The sequence below is a fragment of the Passer domesticus genome, chromosome 14 (assembly GCF_036417665.1).
Source record: "Passer domesticus isolate bPasDom1 chromosome 14, bPasDom1.hap1, whole genome shotgun sequence".
Lineage (NCBI taxonomy): Eukaryota > Metazoa > Chordata > Aves > Passeriformes > Passeridae > Passer > Passer domesticus.
This window is the reverse complement of record NC_087487.1, coordinates 15,221,813-15,240,411: the sequence shown is the minus strand read 5'-3', so window position 1 is coordinate 15,240,411 and position 18,599 is coordinate 15,221,813. Positions and strand designations below refer to the sequence as shown.

The window sequence follows — 18,599 nt, the reverse complement described above, 5'->3', positions numbered from 1 at the left end:
CAAACAGCTCCTGCCTGGCCCAAAAGTCATAAAAAGCAAAAGGACAGTGCCGGTCCCGACCCCTCTGTGCCTGCCTGGCCTGACAGATTTAACAAGTCCAGCAGTCACATCAAAAACACCCAGAGCCTTTAGATGAATGAGCTGTTTGTTTTTCTTCCCGATGGCTTGATAAGAGGTCACAGGATGTGTTCAATTTATTTTCCTTTTTTTTCTCTCTTTTTTCTTTTTTTTTTTTTCTTTTTTAATATATAATGAAACAATAGGTTAAGAGAGAAGCCCCAGCCCAGTCCCAATAGGTCTCTCCGTCCCCCGTGCTGCTCCATTTCCTGCCTTTTTTGAAGCAGACATCCCGCTTTTGTTTTCCTCCGGCCCGGCTAGCGCGTGTCGGCGTGGCGGCCACCAAACAAATGGGTTTTGGCCAGTGTCACCTCCTCGCCCCCGCCTGCCCGCCCGCCGCCACTCGCTCATGGCCGGCGGCTTCCTGAGGCCCAGCGGGCGCTGCCGACGCTTCGCCGGCCTCGCAGGAAGAGATGGCGCGGCCTTGCAGCCGCCCGGGCGGAAGGGACGGGAAATCCCTGCAGCCGCCCGATTGCAGGCCCGGGCATGCGGCGCGCGGCGAGGGAGCCTTCCTGTTGGCCCGGCCGCGCTTCTCCCCCTGACGCTGCAAGGCCGTGGCACGCCGGCTCCCACACGCACGCCGGGGGAAGTGCTGGGAGCTGGAGATAAGCGCTCCTGCTGCTGCTGTTGCTGTTGCTTCGGCTGCCACCCGGCTCTGCCGCGGCGGTGAAAGTGGGAAATAAGGCCAAGGCGCCTGAGAGGCTCGCTGTGCTCTTCCAGGACCTCTCCTAGCTGGAAGAGGACACTGGGTGTCTCCAACTGTGGTTTGAGGGAAGGGCAGGGACCAAGCAGCTCGCTGGACAGGAGCAAGGGAATGTGCTGGGAAATGCCAGCCTCCAGGGAGAGGTGTGGATGACGGATGTTCAAGGTTGCAGTCGGGTGTCGAAGCTTTCACAGTCCTTCCCAATCTGACAGCCTGTCCATAATCTGGGATGCAAATAGGTTGTTTCAGACAGATATGAATTCTGTGGTTTTCAGGGAGTTTGGCCCTCCCTCTGGGCAATCGGACACCAGGCCTCCTTGGAGGAAATGTGTCCATAATCACAATAAACAGGGCTAGAATTTAAAAAGCAACCACTGCACTTATTTTTTTTAAAGTTCATACACACCCTCTCTGTGCCCAGAAGAAATTGAACAGAAGCAGAAAAAGCAAATTTTCCCTTCTGGCTGGAGCTGCCCAGAAAGAAGGATGATGGCAGGTGTTGGAAGACTCCAGACACTGTGTCTCTGCCTGTGTGAGGGATGGGGAGATGACATCTTCAGGGATGAGCTGCTCCTGTCTGGAACTTGTTCCATGTCAGCCCACCTTCTGAGCTTGGTCTAAAATTGTAAAAATTGGAAAAAAAATGACATCTCTTAAACTGCTCATTAAGGTTTTCAATTTTCCACCTTCCATCTGATGACCTCTTTATAATTTCCTACATACGGGTGACCTTTTCTTTTTCACAGAGGACACAAAGCTCATCCACCAGGCAGCGCATGAGTTAAAAATATATTCATATAGACAAATCTGAACACTAAAATAAAATTGTCTTCCTGAGGTCATTGTCTCTGTAGACCAAATTGAGGGAGGAAGTGCAGGAATGTGATGCTGATTAAGATACCACATGCTGGGCAGGTATCAGTTTAAACACTTTAGACTGTTACCTGCTCAGCAGGGGAGACCTGAATCCACATTTGATGATTAGACCATATTTATGTCTCAGCTCAGCGAGTTTCTATACATTGGCCTGATGAGCAGAGTGTATAAAACTCACACTGGTGTCTCCATATTCATCATAGGGCTGAAAAAAAAAAAGTTTCACAGGTATGTCAGATTTCTAAATACGTGGGTGTCCAGGGCCCATTTACCCCAGACTGTATTATGGGGAAATGAGATTCCACTCAGTCTGCCCCCTTTCACATTTGGGATGAATCATGCAGCAAACTGAGTCATCTCAAATTAATACTCATTCACAGTTGCACAGGCAACAAAACCAATAATGTGCTGCCTGAAGAAGGGAGTTTCTAGCACATGGAAACTCTGCAGATATAGATACATACATAAATATATGCACACCTATATGAGACCTATGTATAGATGTTTTGCAACTTTGCATGACAAGCAGTAGCTGTGTTACTTCATATGGTATTTGAAGGTCTCAAATTCTGATTAGCATTCTTGATGGGTTCTTTCAGCATGGTTTACTCAGGAAACCAGGCTTATGCAATCACAGTCTGTGTATGTGTGTACGCGTCTGTCACCATTAGACATCAGATAATTTACACAGGAGAGAGGCATTATGAATGTCCCTAGACCAGGAAAAGATTCCTGGAGAAATAACTGCTGTCAGTGTTTTCACCTTAAAGAAACGGAGTGAACCCAACTACGAGACATGTCTCCACTAAAAATCTTCATTAGGCTTTATTAAATCCTGTACTCATGGACCTGTTTTCTCCATATCTAATTAATTATTATGAATAAGGAGTCACTAAAGAAGCAGAATGCTACTCATATTTCTTATTAATCTGCTACATTTTTCACTACAAGAGATACACTTTTAAATGTTCTATTTTCCAGTTTACAAAATTCTCCTCTTGGCTATACACAAGTAGGTTTGCAGCTCTGGGCAGAGGTCAGCTTTCAGGATATTGCACTCCCACATGACCCAAACCATCTCACATGACACAAGGACTAATATTTCTATTTGGGAGTTAAAGCTGCGCTCCAAATGCTTATGAGTGATGTGCGAGAGGAGCCTTTAGCCCACATGCTCTGTAAAATAGAATTCCAGAGTAAGGTCCGATTAACACAACTTCTGCTGATGGACCTGAGTGCTCCTTCAGCAACAGTCCATGAAGATTAAGCCCCATAAGGCCCAATTATGAACTTAGAATTTAATACGGTATTTAATATAGGACATTGGTTTAATTTCTTTTCCTGGTGTTTTATGTTTTGAGGATTATTATGCATATATACATATATACATATATACATAACCTTGGCACTGGGGTTCATACACAAAGCAAAGAATTGGGCTGTGCTGTTGCTTACAGAGAAAATCCAACTCAAACAGCCGTGATTGCACCTGGAGAAATCCTGGCTGCTGCCAAAATCCATCTCTGACTTGGAGAATTACTCTAGTATCCCATTAGGCATTTGTGCCCATGTACCCACTGCCTCAGCTGATTGTTACAGTTGGATCACAGACAATTTACTGGAGTTCTTTTGGGACAAATAATCCAGGGATATGGAGAAACCAGAAAGAGGAAGGGAATTACGGTTTGAATTGCTGATATTTCTAAAAGAAAAACAGCAGTTGCCATGACAATGAAAATGTGAAATATTCAAAGAGGTCAAAATTAAAATACATGATTTACTCTTCACAAAGAAAGTGCTACACACACATAGCTTGTGGATTTTAGTTTTTCAGATTAAATTTTAAATTTTTTTTTTCTTTTACATTTAGGACACCATCTCTTGGAGAATCCCTCACTGTTAATACACCTTCAAACTGACCTCTGCTGTGGAGCCCATTTCTAAAATAGGGTCCTTGTGCTTGCTAGTAATTTCTAGAAAATTAGAAAAACGTGTCAAACATCTCTAGTCCATCTTTACATCTGTGACTTAATGGGAGTGAACAGGCCTGGAGAGATGGAGACTCCCCAGCTGGGAAAAATGAGAGCATTTGCTTCTGGAATACTAATATGTTGGCAAACATAGATGTTTTGGGAAGGACAGACCAACAATCAGTGCTTTGTGTTTCTTTCTTTTCAGATTCTCTGGAGAGGGAGGGCTGTTTTGCTTTTTATTTTTGTTTTAGTTTTAGCCTCAGTGTAGCATATTTCAAATATAGCCACCTTGGCACCTCCTTTCACCTTATTTTCTGCTTCTATAAGGAAGACTAGCTTGCACCAGAAGATTGATTCAGTATCTATATAATAAAACTGTTCACAGTCTCCATCCACAAAATTTCAAATGTGACCAAAAAATCCAATACTTTTTGGAATGCTCAAGATACAAAACCAGATTTTATTTCTCCCCTTGTGGTAGCATAATAAAATGAAAGAAGAGATTGTAATTAAAAAACAAAACTAAATAAAACAAGAACCAACAAAATACCCAGAAACTCCTCCTTCCAGGCTGGGACTGATCTCTGTTTACCTTGGGGGTTGCAGACTGGCAGGAGAACCTGCCATCTGAGCATGGCACATGCCAAGTTCTCCTTGCAGCCGAGTCCTTGTGCTGTAATTTGCTTTCCATGGAACCGGGAAGTATCCAGAAGGATCAGTGAGGTGTAAACCTTAAAGTGTACAAGGCCTCTTTTGTTCTTAACTAATAATGTTGTTACTCATGTGTGTCTTAGGTTGGAGATGGCCACGGAAGAGCAGCCAAGTCTCTGCTGCCTTCACCCTTTGTCACTGTTCCAGCCACAGTGGACTGCAGTGTTTTTGTCCTCAGAGCCATCAAGAACAGGGCATTTCAGGAATTCACAAAATCAATAAAGAGTAAAATCATGTGTGAGTGGGAAAAGGGAGGAGAAAGGTCAGCAGAGAACCAGCCTACCTAATGTCTGGGCCTTGGTCATTGTGGGGTGGGTGGACTGGGGCAAGGCTTTCTCAGAAGCTCTCCATTTACTGAAATAGGTTGAAGAGGTTGAGCCACTTAAAATCAGGTTAGTTTTAGTTCTTTTGCTGTGCTTGCTCAGGAAATGTCACCAGTGACCCTTCCCCGCACTGTATTTTGAAGAGGATGGATTCTGCTCTCTGTGGTGCTGCTGGAAATCCCAACTGCATTAATTGTGCCAGATTCCCTTTGCCCAGATCCTTACCAAATTGTGTATGCATCTCATTCACTGTCATGGGTAAAACCCAGTTGAATTAATAAGTAATGATTTTGTGTGTTCAGCTTTTTTTTTTTTTCAGTCATGTAGAAGGCTGATTTCCTTTTATTAAGAAACTAACAATTTGCCACCATAAACCTTTGAACCATTCATTTAAATTCCTGAATTTGGGGCACAATATTATGTGCACAACAGAGTCAGTTCTCCTTATCTCTGTAGCCTGAAGTATTCCAAACGTTACCTGCTGTACAGTGCATATCTCATTGCAGTACATAGGCTCTGAAGTGTGCCAAGTAATAAGCTATAAAGAGAGAAGCAGGACTCAAGCAACACAAGGATGCAAAGCAATATTTTCTCTTGACACCCAAGGTCATGGCATAAAGAAACGTGGAACAAGGGAGCGTCAATTTTCATTGGAGAATAGGGTACAGTGCTGCTGTACCAAGCTAACAGAAATAAATTAATGTGATGGAAAACTTAGAGTATCCTCTTAAAATGTGTTTATAAGTGTGTGAGTGTGCATGCAGGGGGATGATGCTGCATTGCTCTGTATATTTTCATGGCTAGCAGAAACAGGCTGCTCAGACTTAAAAAGAAACACTTTTTAAAGATAATCCACTCTGTATATGCTATAAATACCGACACAGTTTTGCAAGGAGCTCTGGGTTAAAGAGCTGAGAGGAAAAAGTATGGTTTGCTGCCCAGTGAATTACTCATCAATACGGTCTTAACGCATTTGCAATTCCTAACCAAAACATTTACCCAATGATAATTTTCTAGAATTGATTATACTTATACCTGGGCCCCTGTAAAGCTGGAAAAACTGTTGTTGCATTCTTCCATTGTCTTGACTCCATGGTAGGAGCTATCTGTGTATAGGGAAATAGAAGGAACCTTGTTTGTCTGGCTATGAAGTGTAAACCAGGAGTAAATGCAGAAGAATAGTTGGGTTTCTGATTGTTCTGTGCCCAATTTGTCCTGTGAAGACAATGGAAAATCTTCTGGTGGCTTAGGTAGGGTTTATATCAGTCCCTTAGACATTATCAATCCATCGAGAAGGATTCATAGCATTCACTCTATGGCTCCAACTGACTTTAATTCTTTACCTAACATTTCTGAAATGCAGACTGTAAGGCAGCATTTCTTTATAGTTAGGAAAGCACACGGTGCTTAATTTTAATGGAAAACTCTTTTTTAAACACAGACGGATCCTGCTGTGTTTGACAAATATGTTCCAGAAAGAAGCTCAATCTAGATGTTATGTGTAACTTTATCTTATTCCCTTTTGAGCACTACTGTTCTTGCAAAGTGATCTCTCAACTGCCCAAAGTCATTACACTTTTTCCCTTTCACATTGTACCTCTGTAAATGTCAGGCATAACTACATTTTTATTTGCAGAGATACCACTGCTATGAATGAGTAAAAATTTCCTGCTCCCCCGCCTCCTTCTCTTTACCCTGTGCGCTTTCTGCTAATATGATTTGTTGAACAAATTGTTCCATTAATCTGGGGCTGTTTGACAGAGTGAGAAAATAAGTGCCAAAGTGAGAAGATTCACAAGAATCGGAAATCTCAGTCCCTCTTTCTCAAGGTAAATAGTTATTATATCAGGGTGTCAGACTGGTGAAATGGATGTACTTTCATTCTCAGTTTGTAAATGTCACTTTTCCTCAGCCCATCAGGGTGACAAATGAGGTGTGGGTTACAGTAAGAGTTCATTCCTTGACAAAGTTCTTGCTGGTTTATTTCAACGGGAAGGTAACCTCCCCTTTCTGCCCCCCACCCAAAAAGCAGGGGGAGGGGGGCACATCTTCAGTCAGGAGAGAAACAAAAAACAAGGCAACTTGGGCTTGAATAATGCCCAAATTGCTCCCATTTGCTGCTAAAACCTGGTGGAGGTTTCTTCAAAAAACAAGTTATGATACATTTTGTTTGCTTTCCTACTCTTTTCTTGCTTGTTGTTTTTAGCAAAGACCCATATGACATACTTTTACTGGTACTTATGTCAATATTTATTGAACAAGTGGTCAAGAGAGGCCACTTTCTAAGCCCTGTGCTATCTGGTTGTTAATTACCACACTGCAATGTGTTAATGAAGAAGAACACCCACCTCTTTTGACAGGTAATTGATAAGAGATCAGGAGGCCCAGTGACTGAGGAGGAACATGAAATGGCTTCTTTGATTGCCCCACAGATCACAACTAGCAAGGAGCTCACATGGCTCCTGGGCAAGCACAGTCACAGGGAGAAGAGAAAAGGATGATCTAAACAATTTGAGCACCAGGTCTTTTTGGTTTCTGAGCCTTTGATAACCCTCAGGAAAATAAGATTTGCAGTAGCTCATGAAATGTCTTCTGAGGCTGAACCATTATCTTCAGGACATAGACTGTGGGTTTTTTTCCCTAACGGTTAAGTAACCATGAAAGAAAGCTGCTCCTGCCGGAATTTGCCATAGTGGTAATTCAGAAAGATATTTGTTTGATGGATTCAGCTCTTTTCTTTCAGTTTGTAGCAGTTCTTAGCTTTTAGAATTATCTGGTGACTCAATTTGGGTTCTTATATTGAGAATGCTTTGTGGGTTTACTGTGCTTGGTGCTCATGAACAAAACTGTTTTGAACCAAAAAGATGTGATTTTGCAAGAAATTCTGGAGAAAAACCAGGAAGAAAGTAAAATAAAAAGTGGATGGATTTTTATTTTTATAGTTTCAAAATGAAATAAAATTTTCTTCAAAATAAAATTTTCTTCAAAAGGAAAAAAGCAACCTCAATGGAAAAAACAGAAACAATCAGCAGACCCCACTTGTATTTTCTCAGAAGCATATCAAAAGCAATATGTTTCCATGTAACATTCTGCTTTTAGTGAATCAGCATTTTCTGATGAAAATACATTTTATTGCAAAATGTCTGCTCCATTGGCACATAATCTTGCACATGTCATAAGAAATGAAAAGGGTTGAGGGTGAATGGGAACAGGGACCTCCAGATCTGGATCTACTGCTTGAACTGAAAGGCTCCTAAATGAACAACTATTATAGACTCCTGCGCGTGTTCGAACCCTCAGAGGGAGATATTAATTAAATGCATGTAACATGTTTCTTTTCCTGACTGATAAAATGTCAGGCTTTGAATTAGCTTGACGATGACAATGCTTATGATTCAGAAATGGAAATTTGCTTTTCATTATTAAGAAAACCACTGTATTCTAACACTCACTTGAAAGAATCTATTTCTACCAACACGTCTGCTGTTAAATTCCCAAGCTAGAATATTTGTTAGAAATTAACATTAAAATGGAGACTACACATAATCAAAGAAAATCTATCTAATTTTTTCTCTGTGTGTGCAATTCCAATATATTTATCTCTAAAATCCAAGTAGGAGATAATAGTGAATTTTGTATGACATCATATGCATTTCAAACAGATCACAGTTTCATCACCATATGATTATTTTTTCCTAACAAATCAGGGACTAAAAGGCTGTACTGAAAATAGAAATTTCAAAAAGTAATCATACAGTGAATAAGAAAAACAAATCATTTCATACTGCGACTTTTTTTTTCTTTAAAATGTTCTTCTCTTTTTCTCATCAAGCTTGCTCCTGCACATAAATTGTTCTTTGAAGACCTATTTTCTCTAGTACTGGCTAAAATAAGCAGAACAGTTACAGTCAACAATATTCTGCCCACTTTGCCAGAGCCTTCATAATTTATGTCTAACCTGGATAGGAAAAGCCCTTATAAATTTCAACAAATGTCTCATTAATTAACACCCCATCTCCCTAAGCCACAGAGCAGCTGGTGAAAGGAATTGTGTAGGTTGATTCTGTAGATATAAACTAGGTCAACAAGAGGGATCCATACTCACTATTGCAAGATGATATTTCTCTGGAGGGTATTAATAGTTTCTCGGATCTTTCAGCTTAGGCTTATAACTATACAAAGTCAACAGTATAAAGCTGCTCAGCCTATGTACTTATATAAAAATAAAATAAAAAACCCCACAATGCATTACAAGGTTTCTTTGCAATCTGATGCAATGGGTCAAATCCTGAAATCCTTCTTTAGGCCTTTAGCCAAGACAATGGGAGGCTTTCTATTGATTTAAATGAACTTTGTATTTCAAATTTTTTCTGGTTAGTACTTGATCATGCAAACTCTTTACTGATTACACTATATATTCATGGAGAGTCTGAAGTCCTTAGTCAGGCAACTCTTTCTTCTTGCCTGCATGATAAATTATCTAGAGAGCATTGTTCTCTGCTCATTTCTAAATACTCCTTTAGCCTATTCAGCATGCTAATTTTAGGGTAATTTATTTTTTCTATAACTGTGCATAACTGTAATAAAATTAAATTAAAAATATAAGGCTGGACAGCAAGGAATTAATATTACAGGTCTATCTAAAGCAAGCACTGAATACAAGGTGGAAAAACGAGAGGAAAAAATGCCTGGGAAGCATTTCCCTTGCTATAGATGTCTTGCATATGAAAACCTTGTCTGAAGTCATCTGAGGAGGCAGACAGGCAATTTTCACCTATTCTTAGTGTTAGTATATACTATATCGTGATGGGATGCAGGGAAAGGAGAGGAGAATGCAGTGGCTAGCAGGGAAAGATTAGCATACAAAATTTTAGCAGGATCTGATAGCAGGAGGAGGGAGTCAATGGGCAGGCAGAGCAGAGGAAGACTTTTCCACGCTGGCAGACTCATTTCAAAAAGGTGCAGAACCAGGAGTGCAAGACCAAAATAAATGATAGCAAGAGGGTGAGCATTTATCAGAAAAGAGGGAGAGCAAATAGGGGATACAGTAGGATGTGAAAACAGCAAAGCAGTCAGGAGTGAAGCCATAAAGCTCCTCAGAGGAGATAATCCTGCCTCTAGTGAAGTCAATGGGAGTTTTGCCATTGACTTCAACAGGGTCAGGATTTCACCCAGGGAGTGTTAATATGATGTGGAAAGAGATAGGAAGACTGGGGAGATACTCAAGAGAGACAGCAACATGGTCATAGCATATAACATTAGCATATTAATGGCTATGGCTGTTTTATTTTACAGCTCTGTATGAAGCATAGAGACGATAGGAACTTTAAGAATACTAATATGTCCCTCATTATTAACTAATGCAATGTCAGGAATCCTCCAAATACAGATCCCCTGCCCACGCCTATCTCCCCCTGCAATATCTCATGAGGGAGCTGGAGTCAGACTAATTTTGGTATTTAAAAAAAAGTCAGAACAAATATCATTGTGCCCAGTAAGCTGAACATAGTGATTGAATCCAAGCTGACCACAAAATTTAATTGCAGGTCCTGAATTATTTGAGGTTAGGAAAAGTTACAGTATAGTTTCTAAGTTACGCTAAATAGATCAAGACTTTTTATCTTGTAAAAGAACAACCTAGAAGAGGGATAAGGAGGTCAGAGATAGGTCTTTAACATACTGACTGGCCTGGAAATGGCAAATAGATAATGAATGTTCACTGTCTCTAGTAATGCAAGATTTAAAAGTCATCAAAGGAAACTAGCACGGGGTATATTCAAAAGGAACAAGACTTCTGTCTTTGTAGCACAAAGGCAACTTGCAAATTCCTTGCAAAAATATTTAGGGGTGGTTGTATAACTTCAAAAACAATCTATGGGGAAATTAATGGAAGAAAAACACATTGAGAGCTATTCAATGCATAGAGAGCTTTTGTTTAAGGAGTTTCTGGGCCATGGGGATTTTTTTCTGAAAAACAGCACAGAAGTTTAGAAAAATATGCTTGCATTGTTCCCAGGATATCTGCTTATATCTAAATCCAGAGAGCATACAGGTCTATACAACTCTTAGGTCCAACATGGTGCAGCAATTCTCTATTCTAAGGCAAGAGAGGCAAACTTATTTACATAAAGTCTACATTACTATTTTTTCAATGTTTTTATTCAAATATTCTGGGAGTACCAGGTAAGGGATAAAATTCTCTGCAAGTAAAGGTTGAGTTTGTCAGAATAACTCCACTGGGCAGCTCTGGAAGTTTTAGCTCTGCCACTGCTCACTAAAAGGAGACAAGGGTGCCAAGAAATCAGCAGCTTTTTTGGCTGGGATTTTACCTTCTACTGGAAATTCACTTAGGAGCTAATCCAAAGCCAACTAAGTCAATGAAAAACTCCCATTAATTTTAATGGGTTTGGGATCCAGCCCTTAAATCATATGTAGGCAGCTAAATCTGCCAGTCCTTTAAAGCTGCATAAATTTACCTGCTATTCCCCAAAGCACAAATGCATCCCTCCCACACCTGTCTGACAGAACTATTGCATATAATAAGAAAACCTTCCAGAATCACAAGTAAGCTGTGAACACCAGCCTGCCACCAATCTCTTCTGATGCTGAGGTAGTTAGTACCTGGGACTGCTAAAAAACCGTAATCAGGGATGGGGCTGAGATATGAAATACAAGTATTCCATCTGCTTAAGCTGAGCAGCTCACAAAACATTAGCCAACTGCTAAGTTGCTGCTTTTCTACAAACTGAGTCATCCTCATCACACATTACACTGGGTTTTAAATGATTGACAGGAAAAAAAGCTAAGAGAAGCAGCTATTTCTTTACATTTAGCTGGTTTGTCAGGGCATTTGAAAACTTCTGGATTAAGGTGAAAATGCTTAAGGATTAAGTGGGGAGTGAAGGGAAAGGGAATGAAAACATTTTAGTGCTGTGAATTTAGAAGTCAAGCAGACACACTCAGGAGAACTAGCAAGACCTTTACCAATATGCTGTATCTAATCAACAATATCATTTAGAGTTTTCCACTTTATGGAGGAGAAAAAAAGTAATGTTTGAAGGTTTCTCTAGCCAGCGCTCTATCTCATCAGGGCCTTAATATACTCAGCGTGTGTTTTGCAAAATGAGGTTTTGCAAAAATCAGGGTCACCCCTTGCACCCAGGCAAGAGGTATTAAAAGATATTCATCTTTACAAAGAGTGTCCTGAAATGATGGAAATAAATACAAGTCTCAAGAACTTTTGAGAGAGTTACCAGAGGCTCGATCACACCAGACAGTTGTGAATCATAACAAGAGATGTCTGGGAATGTATTATTCAAATGGAAGTGCTGATATTGATAATATTCACATTTAAAAGACTACTGTGAATTGTTTTCATGTTCCTCATCACATGAATAACAGACAAAAAAGAGGTACTTTTCTGTACTCCTTGTTTCTTTGCACTGTGTTAGGCAAAAGGTGGCTTGAGGGGGTCAGAAAATAATAATTTCGTTCCTTGGCCTATTGCAGGTCTCTGGTAATGCTTTGAGTACTTGGTTTTCTGTGTTTATTTCCCCGTATAATATTTTTGGGCAGAAAATTTAAAAAAGAGAGAAGAAAAATCACATATGATCAATTTTACAGAGAATACTGGATAGTTCTGTCACATAGCAGGAGATTAAAACATCTTCCACTAGCCATGGAAGCTTGGTTTGGAGGACTATAGGAAAAATTAGGGAAGTTTTTCAAATGCTTGAAGTAAGTTTTTTAAAGACCCCAGAGAGGAAAAAGGCAAGTAGGAAGAACAAGAAGATTTAACATTATCACTTGTAGGAAGCTGTTTCTTTTGTAGAGACCCCCAGAGCTGGAAAAAAAAAAAAGGAAATAGTGAATCATTAATTCTCAGCTCAGTTGTTTTCTTTCATGTTTGCTATTCAGAGTAAGTATTTTATGCCCATTCTGGGACTGGAAACGTTTATATACACAGTAGCAGCAGCATCAGCATCATAATAACTGAATAATTTATATTTTTTTAAAAAAACCTTGCACATTTTATAAACCAGTATACAGGTATTGCTGCATTTGCTCATGTAAAGGTCCATAGCAAATCTCTGCCTAGAAAATGTCCCAATGTTTGGGGAAAAAAATTTTACTTCGTTAAAGACAATTACAACCTATAAATAAAAAGTCTGAGGTAATTTCAGCTTATTGGTAAAGACTGATCCATGTAACACTCAAAAGTAGCAGTTATGATTCAGGTATCTCTCTATCACAGCTCTGATTACTTCTGAATTTTCTCCCTGGAGCAATACCTGAAGCTACCAGACAGCTCAGATTTTGGGTGGTGTGGCTGCCAGCACCAGGTTCCACAGAGCAGTGCTGATTTCCTTACTGCTCCTCACAGCGTCACAAGGCCCATGGCCCAGTAATTTCAAGGGTCTGACTGGAAATTCTTCTGCTTTCATGGCAGAGGTGTAGAAATATGCTTTAAGGGAGATGAACCCTATCCTGATGATGTCCCAGAGAATGCATGTTCACTCTGAAACGTGCTTCCCTTCAAGCCCAAGACAACAAAAATTCCCTGGCTCACCTCTGACCAACATGAACTTATGGGCACACTATTGTAACAGCCATCCACCCTGAGTTCAGGGTCTGCTTTTTCAGAAAAGAGGATACAGAAATTAGACTGATTCTTCTACCCCCCCAAAAAAGCCCAGCCTGATGGCTGTGTATCTCAATAATTTTGTTGGACTTAATTTTTTGAGGTACCTGCTTAAAATTAAGAGGGGCAAAAAAAGCCAAAACTAGGGGCTTGAAACATTACATAAACTGGGTTTACTAATCATCCAGTCTGCACCCCTCCAAAACCTGTAAAATACATGTAGGTTAACGTTATTAAATCCCACTTAAAAATAGGTTGGTTTTGTTAAGTGTGGCATGATTTTTACTGGGTGTTCTGCTAGCCTGGACCTCGGGAAGCACATGTAGGTACACGTGTCACTGGCTGATGTAGCCACCTGGCTGCAACCCTCCATCAGGTTCTTAGCCATTCCCACTTATTAGTAGAGAGGATTTTTTTCTTATTTTAATCTGCACATTGCACATGCATTTAATTTTACATTAAAATGCATGCATAATTAGGCATAGCAGCAATGAAACGTTCCCATTTGGAAATGTCCTGCCCAAACCCACACAATTCAGTGTCACATTTGGTACCAAGGTTTTTTAGAACATGACAGTCCATTATCCATTAGTTTCGAATCTCTTCTGTTAAATGCCTTGTTTCAGTTAGAAACTGCACAGTAGGAAATTAAAACATGTTGATAGATTGGAAAGTTATTAAGCTTCCTTGCAGTGTTAAACAAGAATTTACAAGAATTTGCTCTCCAGATTTATCAGGGATATATTTACAGTACTTGAGTAAGTGTGAATATTACTCACTGGAGATATTTAGTCACATACTGTATCTCTCTGAAGGGAGACCATATTGCATTAAATGTCTCCACCACGTTCTGTAATTTGAAAGATAAATCCTTGAGTGCTGATTAGTCATATATTGATACAGAACATCTATTATTTTGGGTCTATAAGAAGATTTTCATCTCTGTAATATTAATTTCTTGGCTATCATCATGCTTTTTCTTAGCAACCATCTTTCATTATCATAACTCAGGCCACTCGATATTGTTAAATTTCCTCATGTACAGTGCCAGAAATGGCATTGCAGGTGGGGGAGGTAAATCTTACTTAAATTAAATGGTTTGGTGTGGGCTTAGAACAAGAGCAGATATTGCTAAGGTTTTGTGTGAAGTTTTTCCAGTGACACATTTTGTGGCATTAAGGAAAAATCTCAGACTCACAGGGACTCCATTTCTACATCCGAAAACTGGGTTGGAATGTATTTTCCCAGTGACATGGGGAGATGTTGTTTTTATTCCCAAATTATTATGTAATGTATTAGTTAAAATAGGGTCCAATTGCTAAGATCAAAAATAGCATTTAGCACCTCGACTCCCACTGAATTCAAGTATCTGACTCTGCTTGGGTATCTGGTAAGGAAAAAAAATAGGTGCTCTGTCTTGCATGTGTATTTCTGTCTAGTTATGAAATACAGGCAGCAATGGTGACCAGAATAAAACTTCAATTTACCAAAAGATAAAATAATTTTGATAGTTTTGTAGGTAGTGAAAAATATCAACTATCTCTGATACACATGAGCTTTACTCAATACTCAAAGCCAAAATAACTCTCGTAGTCCCATAGCACAAAGTTGAAGTTAGGAGCAATTTTTAGGCATTGATTTTTGACTAACCATCAGTGTAACACTAGATTTTTCTGTCTTTAAATCACAGCTGGGAATGGTATTCTCAAAATACTATGGTTGAGTAAGAATCGAACGAAGTTCCATGGAAAGTTACTTTTCACAATGCAATATTGTTCCTATACATTAGAGAAATATCAGTTCTCCTCGTCTGTCTTCAGCCCACTTGTCAGGAGAAAAAATTGTCGTTTTCAGGTTTTCTCATTTTTTTTCCCCTTTCCATTAAAAAACAAACAAACAAAATCCCCAGAAAAATAACTGCCCACTAACAAAATCCACACAGGGGCCCTAATTTACTTCTCTCCAATGTAAATGTTTTGCAAGAGGAAGATTTACTTTTTTTTTCCCGGACAACAAACACAGCCAAGGTATTTGGTGCCCTGATACTGCCCTCCTAACACCTCTCAGCTGTGAGACAGAGGGACTCAGACCCAGGATCTCATCCCTGTGCCTTCCCAACCCTCCTCTCTCCGAGGCAGCAACCATCACCACAGCATAGGCAGTTCCACGTCTTTTGTGATCAGAGAAGCTGCTCTAACACCAGCAATTAATTTCTCCTATTGGGACATCAGGGGCTTCAAACAGTTCACAAGCACGACAAAATAGATGGCAAGACTCCAATTTTCTTCCATGAACTTTCTAGGTCAGAAATCAGGTTTTAAGGGCACAGGAGATCATACTGTCTGGCTTGCTCTATAATCCTGGAAAAGAGACCTGTCCTAGGCTGACCAGCTTGTGAATCGAGGCCACTGTTTTTCTTTAGTTGGCCCTGCAGAAAAAATAGATTTTTCTTTGGGCTTAATGCTCAGAATTCTTATGGAAATAAAAAGGTGAAAAAGGGGGATGGAAACAAAAAAGAAAAGGGAAATGGAGGAGGAAGGGAAGGGGAAAGGAAAAAGGGAAGGAGAAGGTGAAGGGGGAAAAAGGGGGAAGGAAAAGGGGAAATGAAATAATTTCTACTGTGTTAAACACAGCTGGATATAAGCCTGCCATAATTTCACACACAAATCTTAACCTTTCCTCCCTCAGCTCGATCAGACTCCTGTAGTTCACAAAATGTTATCACAAGCGAGTTGAGCTGGCTGAGCACTCACGGCCCTAGGAGCATTCAGACCAGTATGAGACAAACCAGCTGTGCCAAATCCTGAGCTGAAGCATTGCCATGAGGTTCATCTGGTTTAGATCAAAGGGCTATAGGGCAACTCTCATCAGAAAGTGCTGGGAATAGGAGACCTTAAACCTTTTGATTCCCGCAGTCCCTCAACCTCCAGATAAATTAAAATATTTAATCAAAATCTAATGGCAGTGATCTTGTTTGTAGAAATGCTTTATTATCCCGTGCATTTTAACCACAATCTGCCTGGTTCCTAATGCGACCTAAAGAACTAGTCGGCATTTATTACAAATGCAAGGCAGAAAGCTTCTGGCTCAGCAATTAATCACTGACATGGAGGAATTTCTTCTCTCCAGGTGGGGAACCCATCCAAAAACTAAGAAAAATAATCGGGCTAATTAATTCTTATCTGCAAAGAGCAATTAGATAAATGACCTAAAAACAGGCCTGTCACCCCTAGTGAGGTGCTCAGCTTCTAAATAGAATAATGTCTCTTTGCCAGGCCATCTCTGCAGTGAAATGGAGATCACAGGGAGGAAGGGGAAAAGACAGCATGTGGGGAGGGAATGGACTGATAGGGGAGTAGGTTAATTAGAGCTGAGACCAGCCATTGATATAAAAAAAAAAATTAAACCAAAGCTCTGCACTCGGGTAGATTTGCTGTGATCCCATCACCTTCACAGCTCTGCCTTTGTGCAGCCAGAGGTACTAAGGAGAGTGAAGCCACATCTCCAAGCTACTTTTGAGGAGGAAAACCACTCACCAGGCTTGTCCCCCACTGCATTGCATTTCACCTGGGTGAGTGGCATCCCTTACATGGCACTCTTATTAACTCTGAACCGTGTGTCTGTGGCATGGAATGATGGTGCCAAAGTGAGATGCAGAGTACTCTGCTTCAGTTAGTTTACTCCAGCAGACTTCTTGTTTAGTTAGGAAATGTGCAATGCAGAAACCTTCAGGACAGAGCCAAATTAATCTAAGCAGCACAGGTGAGAAGGCAACAAGAGTATTTGTACAGCAGACCTTTAGTCATCTGTGTATCCCCAGCAAAATCTTGCTATCCTTTCAGACATCTCATAGCCAGGCAAAAACCAGAAGGGAAATCAAAAGAGGAGAGAAAGGGCTTTTGGATATATTAGGATAATATTAAGAATTTGTTTTTGCTTTCCTCTTCACAAATAAGTTCCTTGCTCAGTGGCACAAGGTATCTTTTCCTTGATCCTGCTATTCTGCTTACTTATGTCATGACACCATACTATGTCTGATGGCAGGAGACAAAGGGACACACTGAAGGAATTGATTCAGGCTTATTGAAGTATTTACAGAAATAAGCCTAAATGACCAGACATAAAATACTGCAGCAGTCAGATTAAAAAAATCCACTCCACTTATAGTTAATCAGGGCTTTAGCCTCCAAGGAACTGATTTGAAACTAACAAAGTGTTTTCCAGCTCCCAAACCCCATGCCAATCATGTTACTCGTGCCTTGGAGCTGTTAACAATACCAAATACAAAAGTAAATGCAAGTCTGCAGATAGTTTTACTGTTTCCAAGATCCAAAGCTTCTTACAGTAAAAAAGAAAGACTAAAAAAATTACTCTCCCCAGGGCTACAGATGCTGGTAAAAGACCTTTGTCTCTGTCTGAAACCTTGTGTGACCAAGGTTCTTATAATTTATACAAAACAGATGCCTGCTTAAATGCTTTACTCAAAGCTGTCATGGCCCCTACATCCAAGCAGTTAACAATAAATTACAAGGACTAATGGATTAGATTAAGATGCATGAAAACATTGTATATATTCTGAAGAATGATACTTCACCTACCAAAAAAAAAAAAAAAACCACCACAAAAAAAAACCCCAACCCTGTGAATGTTTGGAAAAGAAAAGAGATATATATTCCAGCTAAGTACTTTGCTGCTTGCATTGGCTGAAATGCGGCGGCACAACAAAAGCAACCATCTGTGTTTAAACACAAAGGAAGAGACAAGCAAGTCTGTGTCAGTTTAAATTTATATTTTCCCTCGATGATGCTAATGTGAGGTTTAAGGCAGAGCAGAGCCCACAGGATGCCTAAGGATGTTTCTGGAAGATGAATGCATGTGTGGAAGATGGACAGCTCGGGTCCAGGTGTGAGCTTCTGCAGGACTGGGGATGTTCTGGGGAGAAGGTTTGCTGCAGGAGGAGGATTCCTTCCTGAACTTGTGTCCACTTAGTAAACTTTGCCACAGTTCAGAGAATAAAGATGAATAGGTTTCAGCTTTGCACTTTTTGCTGCATGTATTAAAATGGACAAGGCTCCAGGCACAGGCTTTTGAGGGGGGCTAATAGAAGATTGCTCTAATAAATATGCTCTCTTCATTTCTTGTGAAGATGCAGGAAAGTTCTCAAGAACTGGAAATTCAGACATAGCTGCAGTCCAGAGCGGATACTTGCTAATATTGCTGTATAATAGAGGAACTGTGAGAATCTGAAAATAACA

General features: G+C 40.2%; 1 long non-coding RNA gene across 1 annotated transcript in view; it reads right to left on the bottom strand.

Moving 5' to 3' along the window:
* Positions 1-4,948: 4,948 nt before the first annotated feature.
* LOC135280510 (uncharacterized) overlaps positions 4,949-18,599 on the bottom strand; it is an 84,178-nt gene continuing 70,527 nt past the window's right edge. The window contains exon 22 of the long non-coding RNA XR_010347409.1: positions 4,949-18,587. This is a non-coding gene — a long non-coding RNA (uncharacterized LOC135280510). The remainder of the gene's footprint in view (positions 18,588-18,599) is intronic.